General features: G+C 45.7%; 1 pseudogene; it reads right to left on the bottom strand.

The window, feature by feature from the left end:
* Positions 1–8,125, bottom strand: part of LOC120968264 (putative wall-associated receptor kinase-like 16) — a 51,265-nt pseudogene extending 43,140 nt beyond the window's left edge.
* Between the last annotated feature and the right edge of the window lie 4,684 nt (positions 8,126–12,809).

Genomic DNA, 12,809 nt, shown 5'->3' with positions numbered 1-12,809 from the left:
CAAACCGAGAAAAAGAAAAGATAAGGAAGCGAATACATCATACGATGAGTCAAAGCGCCACATAGTTCTTTCAGGAAAAATGGACATCGTGGGAGTGGAGGGCAAGACAGACATGTCTGAAGATTATGAAAAGTTTCATGAAATTCCTCCCTTCAAAGTCAAGGCTGACCAAAGCGTCCTGATATACGATGAAGATTATCCATGGTTACGGCGCAATAAGCAAATGACACAAGCGAAGAAAAAGTAAAGACTTTCTCCCGCAACTATTATGATGACACCATGCCAACTTTGTAACAGACGAGTATAATACCATTGTCCGTTTTGTACACGAAGTGCATCCAGTTTTTGCCGTAACCCTCTCAACTTTCTTGCACATGCTATGTGGATGAAATGATGATACCATGCCAACTTTCAACCTTTTCAGAGTTCATTTGAAATGCTTTTCAATTTCAGGGTCTTATAGCTCAAAATAATCAATAAATGCATGAAAAATAAGAAATGAAGTCAGAAAGGGTTGAAAATTGATGATGTGGCTTTGAATGGTGCATTTTAAACACACAAAAAGTCAGGAGTTCAAATAAGTTTTAAAAAATGAAATCCCTTTGTAACAGACGAGTTTCCGTATGAAATCCTGATACTTCGAAAGGGATTGTCTGTTTTGTACACGAAGTGCATCCAGTTTTTGCCGTAACCCTCTCAATTTTTTTGCACATGCTATGTGGATGAAATGATGATACCATGCCAACTTTCAACCTTTTCAGAGTTCATTTGAAATGCTTTTCAATTTCAGGGTCTTATAGCTCAAAAAAATCAATAAATGCATGAAAAATAAGAAATGAAGTCAGAAAGGGTTGAAAATTTATGATGTGGCTTTGAATGGTGCATTTTGAACACACAAAAAGTCAGAAGTTCAAATAAGTTTTAAAAAATAAAATCCCTTTGTAACAGACGAGTTTTCGTATGAAATCCTGATACTTCGAAAGAGATTGTCCGTTTTATACACGAAGTGCATCCAGTTTTTGCCGTAACCCTCTCAACTTTCTTGCACATGCTATGTGGATGAAATAATGATACCATGCCAACTTTCAACCTTTTAAGAGTTCATTTGAAATGCTTTTCAATTTTAGGGTCTTATAGCTCAAAATAATCAGTAAATGCATGAAAAATGGTGCATGAAAAATAATGAATTAAATAAATAAGTAATTAGAAACAAAATAATATAAAATTTAATAAAATATATAAGTACAAACAAAATAAAATAAACTTTAATAACATAAATAAAATTTATGAAACTAAAATTATCAAAGTATTTTCTGTTCAAAACATTATAAGCAACCTCTAGTATTATTGAAACTAAAATTATATAAAATTGATGCAACTAAAATTATCGAAGTATTTTCTGCTCAAAATCATTGAAAGCAAAAAGAATATTCATAAAGAACTTTTTTTGTTAGAAACTTTAATAGCAAAAAGAATTATCATAAAGTAAAATAAATAACTAATTAGAAACAAAATAAAATAAAATAAATAAGTTTTTTGTTGTAAGTAGAAACAAAAAAAGATAAATAAAGCAAAAAAGAAAACAAAAAAACAGGCAAAAAATAAAAAATATGCCACCTACTAGGCCACCATGGCCTGAATACGACTAGAAACCCATCGATGGGCCAGGATTCAGGCCCGCAGAAGGCCCAGTAGGCCCATCAGGCATAGCAGTGACAATTAGGCCCGTAAGCCTGCAATGGAGAGGAGCTCGAGAGGGGAGCGGCAGTGGGGCTTATAAACCACTGCGCGCCCCTCTCAACTAGCGAGGTGGGACTAAACTTTCGACGCGGGCGCAGCAGCACAAGGCCTTTGGTCCCGGTTGGTGGCACCAACCGGGACTAAAGGGGTGCATTGGTACCGGTTGGTGGCACTAACCGGTACCAATGCCCCCCTTTAGTCCCGGTTGGTGCCTCCAACCGGGACCAAAGGCCACCGCTTCCCGCCCTTTGGGCTGCTGAAAAGATACCTTTGGTCCCGGTTGGTGGCACCAACCGGGACTAAAAAGGGGCATTGCTCTCGATTGCTGCCATGAACCGGTACCAATGCTCTCCGTATATAAGCAGGACTTGTAAATTTTTCAGTTTCAACGAACATTTGCCCCCCGACGATGCCGAACTCATTGATGCCACCAGGCTGCCCGTGCTCGTCGTCGCCGCCCCGCGCCCTTGCTGCCCGTGCTCGCCGACGCCGCCACGCTACCCGTGCTCACCGTCGCCGCCCCGCCACCGGCTCCTCGTCACTGCCCACTCCTCGTCGCCATTGCCCCGCGCCGTTGCCCTGCCCCGACGCGCCGCCCCGGCCCGTGTCCCTGCCCCGACGCGCCGCCCCGGCCCGCGCGCCCCAGACCCGACGCGCCGCCCCGGTCCGAGCCCCTGCCCCGACGCCGCCCCACGCCCCCGGCCTGCCCCGACCACACGCCGCTGCCACGTTCGGTCCGGCCGCCGGCCTTCCTCTCTGTTTTTTCATATATATGATTTTTTTTTTCAGATTATGTGCATAGGTGTGATTATATGTATGTGTGTATATATGATTATATGTCCTGTTTTTTCAGATTTTTTGTTCATATATATGATGATTTGTTTTTTGCATTTTTATAAAAATGTATATATGTATGTATGTTCTCTGTGCATATAAAAGTTAAATGTTTAGTACATTTGGATACATTTTAGGTTAGTTTTATCTATATATGTACTCTGATTTAGTACATTTTAGGTTAGTTTCATTTTTAGAAAAGTTTTATATATTTAAGAAAAGAAGGAAGAGAAGGAAGAAGGAAGAAGAAGAAAAAGTTTTATATATGCAAAGGTTACATTTTTAGAAAAGTATTATATATCTTTTTTTTTGACTGGGAAGTATTATATATCTAGCTAGGAAGATAATGAAGAAGAAGAAGAAAAAGAAGGAGAGGAAAAAGGAAAATAAGAAGAAGAAAAAAGAAGAAAAAAAAAGAGGAGAAGAAGAAAGGAATAGAGGAGAAGAAGAGAAAATAGAACTTTTTTTTCTTCAATCTTCTCCTTTATTAATATCTTCTTCTCCTCTTTTTATTTCTTCTTCGTCTTCTTATTTTTTATCGGATATGTCGTTGTCGATATACCCCGTGTCCCGATAACTTCAACACGAGGGGGGGGTCGACCTACCCCCTCCCCGATAACATTATTTTCCCATGTATGTATGTCGTCGTTGTCGATATAACCCCCTCCTCGATAACTTCGACCGTGATAACTTATACCACGGGAGCACCCCCCGGCCCTCTCGCTCGACCAAAACTCTCGAGGACACCCAAACCCTAGAAAAAAACGATGTCGGTCTCCTACCCCCTCCCGCCGCGCCCCTACCCTTGAAGCGTTGCCGAGGCCACCCCAAACCCGGAATAGGCTAGGTCTACGTTTGCACTAATATATCCACCTGCTGTCATATTTGTGTAATAATTGCCATGTTGTAATATTTGCAGAAACAATGGAGCACGGGCGAGACGAGGAAGCAGAAGAGGTGTTGGGGGACATAATGTTAGCCGGAGGTGATGTCTTGTCGTATCTTAACGACAATGATGGTCTGGAAGAACAGGGTGAAGAAGCAGGCTACGGTGATCGAAGAGTGGAGGAGGAAAGACATGATTATGATGGCTCCGGTGACCCAATGCTGGTGCAAGAAGGAGCCCGTGGTGACGGCTCCGGTGACCGAACAGAGTCCAGCCAGGTAAATATATTAGTTAAGCCTGTGCTCACTAGCTAATTGATGCATTCATTGTTTTGATATGTACATATATTAATTAACTCTCGTCTTTCTTCTTTTTTCTAACCCTCCGGATCGAGCACAACTTCGGTAAAGAGACGAGGCCCGAAGAGAAAGTTGCGCTCCGATGAAAGGTTTGAGATCACAGCAATCGCGCGCGACGGCCAACCGATTGAACCCATCCGGACAAAGGAAGCATTTGTTGCTCAGTGCGGGGTTCTTGTTAGGGACAAGATCCCGATCAGCATCCACCAATGGTATAAGCCTAAGAAGGAAAACCCTGAGGTGTCTTATGTCAATGATATGCAGAAAGATGATCTTTGGACTGAGCTGAAGGCAAATTTCACCCTACCGCCAGAGGAGGATCCGGAGAAGCCAGTTAAAGAGCAATTAATCAAGTCTCATGCTCTTAAGAAGATGGCAGACCTATTCAGGAGGTGGAAGAATGAGCTGAAAACGTTTGTCGACAAAGAAGAGACACCAGAATTAAACGGCAAATATGAGAAGATCAGAGATCACTGGCCCGCATTTCTGGCCCACAAGACATCGGAAAAGAGTAAGAAGTTGTCAGTGACAAACAAGAAAAATGCTGCGAAGAAGAAGCTTCACCATCGCACGGGGTCAGGTGGCTACCTCAAAGCCCGGCCTAAGTGGGCCAAGGCTGAGAATGATCTGCTTGATAAAGGGATCGAACCAGAGATAATGAACTGGCCAGACCATTGCCAGACTTGGTTCTTCGGGGCTGCCGGAACCTTGGACCCTGTATCAGGGAAGTGCGTTTGGACGGACGAGATTTTGAGAATACCAGTCAAGAGGATTCAGCACTATATCGATGCAGCGCAGCAAGGGAGGTTCGTTCCAGACAGAGAGAACGACGAGCTCACAATGGCCCTCGGGAATACTGAGCACCCTGGACGGACACGAGGCACGCCAGGCTCCGTTCCGTGAAAGGCTGGTTTTCCGGACGCAGGCGGTTACAAATGCCAGGAGAGGAGGAAAAAAGTGGAGCAGACCCAAATTCAGAAGCTGCACGAAAGGGTTCAAGCGCTAGAGGAACGAGACGTAGCTCGCAGCAAGCGACCTGCCGAAACTACCCCCGAAGCTACCCCACCATCTCAGCGGAGAAGCAGTGTGGCTTCCACCGAGCTGCTTCAGCCGAAGCATGTCTTGACGGCTCCTGCTAGCTACCCCGTGGATGCTATCACGGAGTCTCAACATTGCCACCTTATGACGCAATGGCAGAACTTCAAAGTCAAGGCGGCTGTAGGCTCTGTTCGACCTCCTGAACCCGGCGCAACTTTTCACTGTCGTCCGATTCGAGAAGGATATGCTAGGGTGACGGTGGACGAAATAACGGAGGGATTTGAGGACCTCCATCTTGACCACCCTACCAGTGAAGGGGAGACTCGGCTGGGTTCTGCTCTGAAGACTCCATGCCTATGGCGGAAGGAGCTCATCAACCTTCCGAACTGGACGCCTCCGCCTCCTCCTCCTCCTCCGGCGAGTAAGGGCACTCCGCCTCCTCCTCCGGCGAGTGATCAGGGCACTCAGCCTCCTTCTTCGGTGCGTGGCGGCACTCCGCCTCCTTCTCCGTCTGCGCCGGCGCGCCCGAGGAGCCAGCCTCCTCCTTCTCTGTCTCGTCAGCAAGGGCGGAAGAGACCCGCCGCCGCTCAGGCTGCTCCGGCGCATCGTAGTCCTTCTCCTCCGCCTCGTAAGCAAGGAAAGAAGACAGCCGCAGCCGCTCCGTCTGCTCTGATGGTGTCTAGCAGTACAGGCAGAGGCGGGAGGCAATACAGATTCGGTCCTTCTCTGAAGACTTCAGAGAAGTTACCATACGAGAGGACCGAGGAGGAAACCACAAAGATCATGCGAGCCGAAGTGACGAACTTCTTTGAAGGGGTGAAAGCAAAGAAACATCCACCTCCGGAGGAGAAGGTAGATCCGGTGAAAGGGAAGCGCACTCTGGCTACCCTGACAAAACCACCAAAGTCTCCGCCGAAAGGCAAGTATGAGCGCATTATTGCAAAGACATTTGTCGAAGCGGAGCGGTCGGGAAGTACTGTCAGTGATCAAAGGTTAAAAGAACGATGAGCTGGAAAAAAATTGCCTAGCTCGGCGAACAAGCGAACCAATCGTGCCCCCCGCTCAAGGTGTCTAGCGACATCGTCGGTAATGCTCCGAGGATGGTCCCCGGTTATAGCAATCTTGGAGATTACCTTCCCGACTATGTACATTATGATTTCTTGGAGATGGACGAACACAAATACCATTACGGGAAGCCTCTCGTCAAAGATGAAAGATCTCTAACAACAATGATGCGAAGATTACATGATTGGTACATGAAAACCTGCAGAGAATCTGGGGGGAGGAATACTTTGACGCTGAGAGTTAAAGAGGAGCATGACCTCGTTGGAATTGAAATGTTGAATGTTCCATTTGAGGAGTTCTTCCAGTTTTTCAATCAAAAGGCCCCCGATAAATCAACGATCACTTGCTACTGTCTGTAAGTAGTACTACTTCTGTCATTAAGTCTCTATATATAGGTCAGCTCTTTCATTGCATGTATTTATAATTATCCTCACTATATTATGCAGGTTGAAGATCGCCGAATTGAAGAAAAGACAAATCGGTAATATTGGATTCATTAACACAAATCTCATAGATGCAACTGAGGTTAAATATCATGCCCAAAATACCGAGGCCAACTTGCTACGATCGTTGGTAATAAATGAAAACAAAGATATAATACTCTTTTCTTACAACTTCAAGTGAGTGTTACTGTCTTGTGCATATTCGGTTTCCCTTATTAGTCTAGGTTATAGTAATGTAATTGATGACTTATGCATGCGTGCGTAGCTTCCACTATATTCTCCTAGAAATTAAGCTTGAGCAGGGACTAGTAACCGTCTTAGACTCGAGACGAAAAGATCCCCAGGACTATGCGGACATGACTCAAATGCTCGGGAAGTAAGTTAAATCGATCATTATCCACCATATCAGCAACTTTGTTCATTTCCTGATATCAAGTAATTGTTTTCTTTGTCTAGCAGGGTTTGGAGAAAATTCACCAAAAAAGCTCCGGGACTGCCGAAAAAGCTGCAATTTAGAACCCGAAAGTAAGTACTATAGTAGCATGTTCCGTGCATCTCCTAGTGATTCAAGCGCTAGTTTCATCAATACCATTTAGCATGCTTGCTTATCAGTTTGATTGACCTCTATTTCTTGTAAAGTGGTTGTGGCAGGAACCCGGAAATAATTACTGTGGATACTACGTTTGCGAGTCCATCCGCTACACGACCTGTGAGCGGGGCTACTCTGACGAACAATATAAAGTGCGTAAGCAATAATATTCACAATTTCATTTTATTACCATCATTTGTGTTGAGTTTCATTTATTCATATATATATGTATTGACCCCTTCTTCAAATTAGATCTTTCGGATGCGGGATGAACTCCTACCACCAGATCGTATGCGAGCAATTCAAGAGGAATTGGTGGCATTGTTCCTTGACCACGTGATCGTTGAAAACGGAGAATACTATGTGGACCCTGTGTACATATATAATCAGGAGATTATATTGTAAGAGATAATTATTGTATATATGTAGCCAGTAGTGTCGGATAGATATACGAGAACTTGTTGTTCGACCAATCTCTCGGACAAGGAGAGGTGGTCAATATCACTTCTCTCTGTATGCATATATATGTTCATGACGATCTTCTGTTTCCTTCATTTGCTTACTAGCTACCGTGTCTAGTCCTCTCTATACGTATATAGTACGTAGCGTCGACCAAGCATGGAGATAAGAGAAGGACACTTCTCTCTATTAATTAGCTAGCTAACACAATATATGAAACACCTAAATTAACCCCCCAAAACCCCCAACCCCCTCTTTAAAAAACAAAAACCCCAGCCCCTGAAATGCTGACGCGTGGATGCCTATTGGTCCCGGTTAGTGCTACCAACCGGGACCAAAGGCCCTCCTACCTGGGCTCGCCACACCGGCCACGTGGAGGCCCATCTGTCCCGGTTCATGTAAGAACGGGACTAAAGGTTAGGGCATTAGTAACGACCCTTTAGTCCCGGTTCAACAACCGGGACAAAAGGTCCTTACCAACCGGGACAGATGACCCTTTTTTAATAGTGTCGTGTCGCAAGTGAGGTTGAAGCCCGGCCTGTAGCATCTGGCCGGACCGACGCCAAATGGGTACGGCACGCTCACGCTGCCGCACGTGCGGGTGCAGTGTGCGGGTGCAGTTGTCAGGCGGCGGAGGCACGTCGGCCGCCACCGCTGCAGGAAATGCCATCATCAGCATCACTGCTGCCAACGACGAGCTTGTCAGCGCCATTGATCGATAGAGATTCTAGTAGCTAGCCAGTCCTAGGTTCAAGTGTGCTGTGCAAGAGTTCGAACAAACGCCGTTATATGGACATTATCGCGCGTCCAGATAGATAAAAAAGTTTATTTCCGCCAATTACTACGCGCGCGCAGGTTCGATTGATTGACCTGGTTCAAGTGTGCTGTAGCTAGAGGATGCGCACGTTCGAATTCGAATCATGGTGGTGCTCACGTTGCCCACGCTTGGCATTATCATGCCAATAGCCCGGTGCATCTGGTACGTTTCCCATGTTTGAACAGAGGACACTGCAGCCACTCCTTTTTGGTGGCACCGCGTTGATCGAAGATAATGGCATGCATGATCGCCAATTGGATTAGATATACCTTAAAAGCTCCAAAAGTCCAAACTATCAAAAACGACGTTTATGTCTGGACCGTTAAACAAAGACTTCTCCAATATTTATCCTTGGAGTTGACGCACCCCCGGATGCCCTTTCATGTCCTGCAAGTGGCGGACTTAGAAGAAAAATATATACTCCCTCCATTCCTAATTATAATGTGTACTATTTTTCGAAGAAAAAGTAATCAAACTTCTCTATGTTTCACCTCACTTGTAAAGCAAAATAGCAATAACTAAAATACCAAATAAGTATCATTAGATTTACCAAAATGATAAGTATCACACATGTGGCACGAAGCACTCCGGCCCTGACATTTTTTAAAACTAAAGTTGCCATCCGAAAAGAAAAAACAAACTCCAAAAGAAAACTGAAACTTGTCATCCAAAAAAAAGTTGCCATGCTTAACAAGTAAAGTTGCCATCCTCATGTCATTAAACTTGTCATAAAAAACGTTCGAAGTTGATATGTGTCTGTGCCACACGTGTGGCACTTATCAGGGTCCTATATTTATCATGAAATACACTTTTATATCTTATGTACTTCATATTGTACATGTTCATATTATTTTTAGAAAGTTGGGTCAAACATAGGTACACCTTATATTTTAAAACAGATGGAGTGTTACATAACTAACTCTAGTTTTCAAGAAAAAAAAAGTTCATCAAAACCTATTAACATGGTCAGTGAAAAAAATAGCGCGCTATAGCATCTGAGAAACGCCTCACTATATAAATTGGTGTATAATGTCTTACTAATAGCACGCTATAGCGCGATATAGCATGCTAATTGCATATTTTAAGGCCCACAAAATTTTGTCATAGCACGCTATCTTTTTCACTCATCTAGTTATGAATATCTTGACGCGAGAAATCCAACGGTGAAAACAGTTTGTTATTTGGATGCATGGTTCAAGAGATAAAATATTTGAATGAATGAATATACAAAAAAGAAAAAAATCTCAGGTTGCGACAAGTGGCCCACATGCAGTGCGCCATTTGTCATCGCTTGCGAAGGTGGGGGGTAACCCTTAACTAGTGATTTCACCATCTATCGCTTGTCCCCCGCAATAGTGACCCAACTCGTCTAGAGTTACATGGGCTGATAGTTGGTATGATCCATTAGCTTGTAAAGCTTATTTTATCTAAATTCTAGAAGAGTATATTCATTTCACTAATATTCTATGATCATTTTATAATAAGAAAATATTCATGTTTTGCAAATAAAATCCCATATATCAAAAACAAATCTTTACGTAATTCAAAGGATGTTTCACCTGCTTTTACAATGTTGTATGTGAAAGAAAAAAGTCCATTTTACTACCCTGAATAAAGTGGGTGGTTCACTTTACCTCCTGATCTATTTTTCTGGTTTCTTTTACCCCCCAAACAAACCCAAACCGGACAAAACACCCCCCTGGCTGGTTTTTCTCCATCCTCTGCTGATGTGGCACTAGTCAACGGCGGTTTTGACCTAGGTGGGGCCCTCTTGTCAGGTTTCTCTCACCTCTCTCTCTCTCTCAAGGTACACCCGCCGGCGAGCAGAGTAGGGCCAGGCGGGGTCGGCAGGAGGCGGTGGCGCACGGGGCCGAGGCGGTGGTGGCAACCACCGGCGGTGGGTACTTGGGGCGGGCTCGCGCGGCGGCGGGATGGCGTGGCCGGCGGGGTCGACAGGAGGCGGTGGCGCGCCGGCGAGCGGAGCAGGGCCAGGCGGGGTTGGCAGGAGATGGTGGTGCACGGGGTGGAGGCGGTGGTGGCAACCACCGGCAGTGGGTACTCGGGGCGGGCTCTGGCGGCGACAGGATGTCATGGCTGGCGGGGTCGGCGAGGCAATGGCGGCGCGGGGGCGGGGCAATCTGCGGCGGCGCGGGACGAGGCTCCTCTGGCAGGACGTCGGCGCGATGGCGGGGAGAGGGCGGCGGCTCCTGGGCGACGTGGTGAGGGAGGTGGGGCGCGGGTGGCTCGGGCCCGGGGCGAGCTCCTTCGGCGGCGGCGGTTCTGACCTAGAGATAGATAGATAGATAGAGAGAAACCTGTCAAGGGGCCCCACCCAGGTCAAAACCGCCGTTGACTAGTGCCACATCAGCAGAGGGTGGAGAAAAACCAGCCAGGGGGGTGTTTTGTCCGGTTTGGGTTTGTTTGGGGGGTAAAAGAAGTCGAAAAATAGATCAGGGGGTAAAGTGAACCACCGACTTTATTCAGGGTAGTAAAATGGACTTTTTTCTATGTGAAAAGACACATCCAGGTGCTCGAAAATATATTATTAGATTAAGAGTTCTTAAGTATATTAAAAATATTTAGTGAAATTAATCTTCGTGTGTTACAAGGAAATATGTTCACTCTATTGAAAAAATATATTTTTTATTTCAGAAAAATGTTTTATGTATGCAAAATAATACATTCATATATATTAAAAGAGGGGCTCATATTGTTTAAAATAATATGCATACATTACAAAAGAAGTTTTCTTGTATCTCATATAAACATTCATGTATTTATTTTAAAAAATAAAACGAATAATAAAAGAGAGAAATCAAATAACACAAATAAAAACGGAAATATGAAATGGATGTGAAATAAACAAAAAAGATTAGAAACACAATTAATGTTTTTAGGGGTAAAGCCTAGTCATTATTGATCAAACACCACAAAGTGTGGGATAATGTTTACATCATGTGGTTGGGCAAACCACACATGACTCACATGAGCTAAATTAAGAGAAAATCTAGCCAAGCAATGTGGTTGGCCAAACTACGTAAACGATGCATTACACACATCGTCCTGCTACTTCATCAGGACATGCTATCGGACTACCTAAATTTGGCATGTTCTATCTACATACTGATATGCAGAAGATCATCTACGGCTGCCCTTGCGCTTCCCAGCCCTCTGGCAGTCCTTCTCGTGGAAGTAGCGGCCGAACTCGCAGTATGAATCGAGTCTGATCTGCTCATTGTCGGAGCTGTCCGACCTATTGTTGTCTTCCTTCTCCTCCTGGGGAGGTGGGGGGGGGGAGATTGGGCTGTCCGGCCATGGCAAAGACCGCCCGATTCTACTCTCGGGCGATGTGGCGTGTGTTTCTCCACTGCAACTTCTTTACAATGTGAGCGCAGATGGCTTCCTCCTCCGCGGCAGCCCGTGCGTTGCATCAGTCGCCTCCGTCCCCGCGTCGACAGTGAGGTGGGCCTCCGCCACCCTCATCCCCTCCTTCCCACGGTAGGCACACCGGTCTCAGTAACATTCATACTTCGGCGGACCGGTGATGGGGAAAGGGAAATTAGAAGGCTCCCTGGAGCACCGCAATGATCCAGCCCCGGAGGATCCGAGCGCCCGATGCCCCGACGCAATGGACTCGCGTCGGACAGATCCCGTCATCGGTCGGGCGCTGTCCTCCCGGGAGCGGCAGAGTGCAATGCAGACGGCCATGATCTCCTGCAACCCGCATGGAACGACACCCCACTCGACGGATCTGGACTGGTCAGAGTCAGATCCGCTGCCCACCATGCCGGAAAAGACCGGAGATGGCAGGATGGGAGCTTGAGTGGAGGGGAGTGGAGTGGAGTGGCTAGGGTTTGGTCCGCGAAACGGATGAAGACGAATATATGTGGGGTCAGCTGAGCCAGCGTGGGCCGGTCCGATGTGGCGGATGCGCCCGGTCACACTCGGGCTTCCCCATATCCGTCCTATTTTTGGGCTGGATATGAGGGGATGTCGGTCAACCCGAGCGTTTGAGACCGGTTTGAGATGCACGTCTGGATCAGCTTTTTTTTACCGGTTAATGACCGGGCCGTTCGTCCGGACATATGAGGAGGGTTTGAAGCGTGCGGCTGTAGATGCTCTTACATAACCAACTCTGTCTTTTTTTAGGTACACAGAACAAACTATTTCACTTACATACTGTGCACATACACAAGTCTATCAAATTACTGTTTGTCGACCGGTGTCCTACATATACATCACTGACATGGCCAGTACTAGATTTTGTTTTCTGGGATAATGGCCAGTAGATGTATAGTAATTTCGGGAGACCCTCATTTTGTTTACTCAAATTTCAGGAGACCTTTCTATTCAGCGCATGAAGCGCTCCGATCACACTGACGCTCGCACAGAATTGCTAGGCTGCCCGCGGCCCATTTGTGCACAGCTGGCATGCTTGCTGGTCCTGTTCGATCGCTAACTTCGCTCACGACACGCTCAGCCTGGCTGCGGTCGCTCGCTCCTATAAGAAAAAAAAACCTTTTTCCCGTATTTTCCATAAATTTTTCAAAAATCATATAGTAAAAAAGTTTACGAAATA

The sequence above is a fragment of the Aegilops tauschii genome, chromosome 7 (assembly GCF_002575655.3).
Source record: "Aegilops tauschii subsp. strangulata cultivar AL8/78 chromosome 7, Aet v6.0, whole genome shotgun sequence".
Classification (NCBI taxonomy): domain Eukaryota; kingdom Viridiplantae; phylum Streptophyta; class Magnoliopsida; order Poales; family Poaceae; genus Aegilops; species Aegilops tauschii.
Note: the sequence above shows the minus strand (reverse complement) of the source record. Positions and strands in the feature narration are given on the sequence as shown.